The sequence below is a fragment of the Atractosteus spatula genome, unplaced genomic scaffold (assembly GCF_055471065.1).
Source record: "Atractosteus spatula isolate fAtrSpa1 unplaced genomic scaffold, fAtrSpa1.hap1 Scaffold_24, whole genome shotgun sequence".
In the NCBI taxonomy this organism is placed as follows: Eukaryota; Metazoa; Chordata; class Actinopteri; order Semionotiformes; family Lepisosteidae; genus Atractosteus; species Atractosteus spatula.
In genome coordinates, this window is record NW_028296808.1 from 210,208 (window position 1) to 216,329 (window position 6,122).

The window sequence follows — 6,122 nt, forward strand, 5'->3', positions numbered from 1 at the left end:
TCGTCTCTAATCACTCCCTGCACTGTAAGGCGCCTTGAAGCGTGTACCCTCAACATTCATCTTTGCGCATCTGTGAAAGGTAAACTCTTGAGCAAACTCTGAACCAGACGCTCAAACTCCAGCTAGGATTAGGGGTAGCATTCCCACGCTACTTGAACACTTTGTTTACGCTCAGTGCTGGATTTTAGGAACTTTAGGACGAGTGGGACTTTTCTCCTATCTGTCAATTCGTTTTGTTTTGGAGACTCTTGGCTGTCTGTGTTGTATAGTGCAGCGTGAAGAAAACGTTTTCGAAAACTGTGCCGGCTCAAAAGTTGTAAGAAATCCTCTCCAGCTCTTTTAAGTCTCTTCAGTTTTGTCATTTAAAGTGAAACTAGATGTATAACTGGTGCCTCACTTATGCAAATATTGCAAATTTACATAAGTGAGGCTCCAGTTCGACATCTAGTTTCACTTTATATGACAGAAGTACATCAGACTGTGCCGGACTGGGGGATCACTTCCGGTTATTTTTACCATCTTAAACATTTGAAATTCTCCCCTATGCAATTGTGACACTTTATCTTGGCTCCACCTAGGACACTCTTCAATCTTCCATCACTTCTCTCGTCTCCCACAACACTCTCGTCTGTCGGCAGTATGTGGCGTCTTTGAATTACCACCAATCTCACCACAGCAAGAAAGCAACGGGTTTTGGCAAGAGAGGAGGAGACTACCTGGCCCGAACGGGGATCGAACCCGCGTCCTTGGCGTTATTAGCACCACGCTCTAACCAACTGAGCTAACAGGCCTCGTGCCCGCTGTCTTCTCTGTGCTGCAAAAAATGGAATTCAGGGAAGTTTCTTTTGTCCTTCTTTGAATAGAAAGCCCTGCGATTCAGTGTACGGGCTTTCTCGTGCTGTTTAATGGTTCTTGTAACCCAAATCCTACACTGGCCTGAAGTGCCCCCCCATTTCACAGCATTTTTTAGCTGATTTCAAATGTACCTAAAGGAGAAGCATTATTGAAGACCATCAATTACCAAGAGCTTTTGTCAAAGGTTTTGGTGGTCACTTTTAATGACCACAGAGAGCTATGACCTCGGTTTTACATCTCATCCAAAAGACGGCGCCTTTTACCACACAGCGTCTCCGTCACTATACTGGGGCATTGGGACCCGCACAGACCTCAGGGTGAGCACCCCACAGCTGGCTCCATTAACACCGCTTCCAGCTGTAAGCTTTGCTTTTCCCTGTAGGTCACCCTCATCCGGGTACTGACCTGGTTCACACCTTCTAAGCTTTAGTGGGTTTTCAGTTGCGAGTTGAAAGGGGATGCAAGTGATGGAGCCGCTCGCTGCAAAAGCCACTGCATTGGCCGGGAATTGAACCCGGGCCTCCCGCATGGCAGGCGAGAATTCTACCACTGAACCACCAATGCACGCTGCAAGGGGCTCCAAAAAAGACGCTTTTTTACCACTCTGTGCTGGATGTTGGGTCCCAAGGGAACTTCTGGACGAGTGAGAATTTTCTGCTATCAAAATTTGGTTTCGGAGACTTTTGGCAGCCTACAGATGCAGCCATTCAAAATGCGCGGGCGATACCGCATTATTTTGCGGTACCCTGTACGCAGTCTACCGCAAGCTACCGGTAAATACCGCGAGTTACCGTAAATTCTCCTATAATACGACAAGCAAAATAATAGTATCCGGAATTTCCGCAAGGTGGAGCTAATAAAGCTCAACCTCTCATGTTTGAGCTGTGGCCATTAAAGTCTTTAACGAAGATATTACTAATAGTATTAATAATGAATGACCTTGGACAAGCTGTAAGTGTAAACTCAAAGTATTGCCCTGGTCAACATTCTTTTTTTCATTGACCGTCTTTGTAAAAGTAACACCACAGCATTTCGCAATCACGCATTTGTTTCCAATCATGCAAAGTACAGTAATTTTTGAGAATCGATTCACCATGCCTTTCACATGCTCATAAAAGAGATTGATTTAGGAACATAAACATATTACCGTATGAAAACTGTACTGTATACAGTATGTATATGTATATTTAATGTCTTAACTGTGCCCGTTTAAGTATTGAATATTCATATCTGATTTTACCACTGAAGGGAAATCTTAGTAGCTGAGCATAAAAAGAATAGGAGCATACTGCAACGCGTGTGAAGGCCATAAACGATATTAATTTTGGAACATAAACATAGAGTATATGGCTGGTCTCGGTACTTTAAAGAAAACATACACGAAACATGGTTTCATTATGACCAGAATCGGTCTTGAGATATTTTTAACTTGATTTACAGTATTTGAGAGGTATGTCTTAACACCGATACTACAGTGCTTAAGTACTGCTCACGTATATGTTTCTAGGTTTATATTATGCATTTCATACGGTCAAATTACTTTTGAGCAACTAATAAGAAGCGCGAAACGGTATGCGTTTTAGTTTCGTTTTGTGCTGGGACCCGTGGATTGATTAGAGATATCAAGTACATACAAGTCATTTTTTAAATGTAGTTCGTCTTGAAAAAATGTTACGAGTACATCATCTATCAACAATTACACAGGTTCTGTTTCCATATTGCGGATTTTGGTTACGTAATATTATTTTCTAGATTTCACGTTGTGAATATATGATTTGGGCAAACAGAGCCGCAAAGAAGTACATTATGGGTTGTTGTTGTTTTTTTTGCAGTTTTATCTAGAACAAGCGATGCTTAAACCTTTGTCTGATTCTTGTGAAACTATCCACACGACAGTTACAGTACCTAGGAGTTGACTTCAGTGATGTCACTGATGGGATGTTTCTAAAAATCCATCCTCTGTAAAACGTCTTCTCTAGTTGTCCTGCATATGTATTCGCTAATGAAGCTGTGTGTTCTGATCCTGGATCTCTACATTTCTGTATGAACCAGCTTAGAGGGCTAAAGACAGCTTGTGTTTAAATTGAGTGTAAGGCAATTTATGCTTCTAAAGTCATGGTCAGCATTTATTATTGTACTGTGCTGTAAACTTGTTCTGTGCCTAGTCACATTATTTTATAGCGTTTTTATAGTGTTATCAAATCCGGTGGCGCTGTGTGTTAGTTTCCTGACTCCCATGTCACATGGTCTGTGATTGAAACCTGTGAAACCGGTTTAATTCGTCACAGCCAGCACTCCGGCAGAGAGGGGGTTGTACTCGTAAAGTAGAAGCAGGCGAGATTTCCAGCAAAAGACACCTCCCCCCCACCCTCATACGATTCGCATTGTAATTACACATTGTAATTGTATTACACATTGTACACATGCTTAAAAGAGAAGAGAGAAAACACAAGCCTTCTTCAGGTGTGAGGGTCTTCTGCTCAGAATGAAACGCTAAAATGTAATGTAGGCTCTGAATGGGTTCAATTATGATTTGGGCTTGATTAAGGTCGCTGCCTTTCATCTAAAACCCTACTTGAATCCTTCGAAACTAAAAATCAGTGTTTGTGAGTTCTAAATAAAGAGGTATCCAGGTAACAGTGAAACGGGCGGACAGTCTGGGGAGATCGCCCGTTTTCCATGTAAATAGTTCCCTGGTTCCGCACCCCTTGGTGTTTCTCTCGCTCTCTCTCGGGTCACCTGATCATTAGCTCGAAAGATTTCAGTGCTTTGTGTATATTCTAATGGTAGTGGGGGCAGGGTGTGTGCGAACAGGTTTGGTTGAAATTGCATTGGAGATCTATGTTCTTCACACCTGAAACATTTCCTCTGAAAGCATTTTCTTCGCAGTTTAACCGATCTTGTTACAGCATGTTACAGTTTACTATTATTAACCATATTAATTTTAAGTACTTAATGCCATTTTTTGACCAGGCACGAATATTCTTAAGTCCATATCTTCGCAAGGGAATCAGTGCGAATTGCAATACTAATTAAATTAAAACTACTAACTACTAACTAATACTAATTAAAACAAACCAGAAACGTGTTGTTCTGTCTAATGACATTACAAGTGGAAAGATTACAGATTTTAATCGTCTTTAATTTTGTTACGTTATACATTTTAGAAACGTTTCATCCATACAAACACCACAAAACTATTTTCGATTGTATTTCTGAATAGTATGTTACACTTAGTTCACTGTTTTAAATACATCTAATTAAGAAAGTTAGGTGTTAGCATAAACTATTAGCAATCAATAATATTAAATTTAGCACTGTAATAAGCTGTTGCACTTTCCCCCGCATCTTGTAAAAATATATTTTCATTGTTCAAATATACATTAAGTCTGACTATCATATAATAAGTTAAATACAAAACTAAAGAAAAAATAGGGTTAAATATAATTCAAAATATTTTGCTAACAATGTTAACTGTTTATGAATAATAAAATGTATTAACTAAGGAGTAGGATGGCACAGTTGTTAGTATGTTTTTTGTTTTGTTTCTTTTTCATAAATACAACAGTAGTACCTGATGTCTCAGTGGCTTTCAAAATTAAATTATGCATGCAAACCTGTGAACCAGAAAGATAACTAAGATACCCATCCATTTATAATGGTGGCGAAGTGGTTAGCATTGCTATCTTGCAGCACTGGGGTTTTAGGTTCAATTTCTGCCATCCTGTGTGTGTGGGGTTTACATGTTCTCTCTGGGTTACATGGTTTTTCTCCATATGTGTGATATGACTCCCTCTCGCACTCCGAAACATACTGGTAAGTTAATTGGTTTATGGGAAAACTGGCCCTGGTGTGTGTGTGTTTGTGTCTGTCTGTCCTGTGATGGACTGGCGCTATGTCCAGGGTGTATTCTGCCTTGTGTCCGTTGCTTACTGGGATAGGCTCCAAATCCTCTGTACTGGATAAAGAGATTAGAAATGGATGGAAGTAAAGGCACTGTGTGGATGGAACTATACACAGTGTTAGAAACCCACGATGAAATGGCAGCATCTCACTGAGAATAAAATATTTTATAGTGCTGGCTTAAGGAAACAGCCTTTCCACCTCTCTTGCACATCAGTATCCATACCTAGTTATTTAAACAAATTGCCTCTAATTATAAACATCTTAATATGCTGGCTCTGTGGATCCGCATCAGCTATGTTTGCCCATTCCTTCAATTCATGTGCATCCAACACACAGTTCAATGCCAGCAACTACACATAATCTAAAATACAATCCTTATTTCAGTATCTATGTAAACATATAGTCTGTTAACTTCATCATCTTCATCAAAAGTATGCCTAACCCCATTAGGAAGTGTTCTTGTTATAAGTGTATTCCTCAGCTTTCCCCAAATTATCTTCTTCTTGCCAACATCTCTAGTCTTTTATCCTGCAATAACTCAGCCAACACTTAAATCTCCAAAAGCTGCTTGTGTTAATTTCTTTAAATCACAAATATCATGTGTAAATACTGGCCATGTAATACTCTGCATTGCGGAATAATAGTTTATTTTAAAGGGAACTAGAGAAATCAAGAAAAGCTTTTTTTCTAGAATTAATAAATGCACATCCTGTTCACTGGGGAAATTAAATCCACACTGAGCAATCTTCAATATGTTCAGAATATGACAGCAAGAATCCTATCAGGGATGCATTACACCTGTTTTCAAGTCCTTGCACTGGTTACCTATCAGATTTCGAGTCAACTTCAAAATCCTTATCCTCCTTATACAGATGCAGCCATTCAAAGTGCGCGTTACAGACACGTACCGCAGGTGGCGTCGCTCAGTGTGACGCAAGATGACGCGTGGCACCGCAGTACGTGATTGGTTGACCAACAGGGGCACTCGTGGTCCGTTGGTCTGTCGTAGAAAGACTTACAGTACAGTAAACGTCTTTGCTGTGCCCGTTGTAGATATTGAATTTTACCACTGAAGGGAAATCTTAGTAGCTGAGCATAAAAAGAATAGGAGCATACTGTAACGCGTGTGAAGGCCATAAATGATATTAATTTTGGAACATAAACATACAGTATATAGCTGGTCTTGGTACTTTAAAGAAAAAAATACACACCAGTATTCCATTTCTCCCTAACGATTTTAAGCATCGAAGTATTTAACTAGCATGTGAAATAGCGTGTGAAAAAGTGGTAGTTTTAAGCTTTTCTGCTAATATAATATGGAATCGCGTATCTAAAGAATTTAATAACGGTATTCGTGTGCT

General features: G+C 39.8%; 2 non-coding genes across 2 annotated transcripts; both read right to left on the reverse strand.

Annotated features, from left to right (window-relative positions):
- Window positions 1-717: 717 nt before the first annotated feature.
- trnai-aau (transfer RNA isoleucine (anticodon AAU)) lies at window positions 718-791 on the reverse strand. Its single transcript has one exon. It is a non-coding gene; the product is annotated as a tRNA-Ile (tRNA).
- A 557-nt stretch (window positions 792-1,348) lies between these two features.
- trnag-gcc (transfer RNA glycine (anticodon GCC)) lies at window positions 1,349-1,419 on the reverse strand. The gene has a single exon. It is a non-coding gene; the product is annotated as a tRNA-Gly (tRNA).
- Window positions 1,420-6,122: the final 4,703 nt, after the last annotated feature.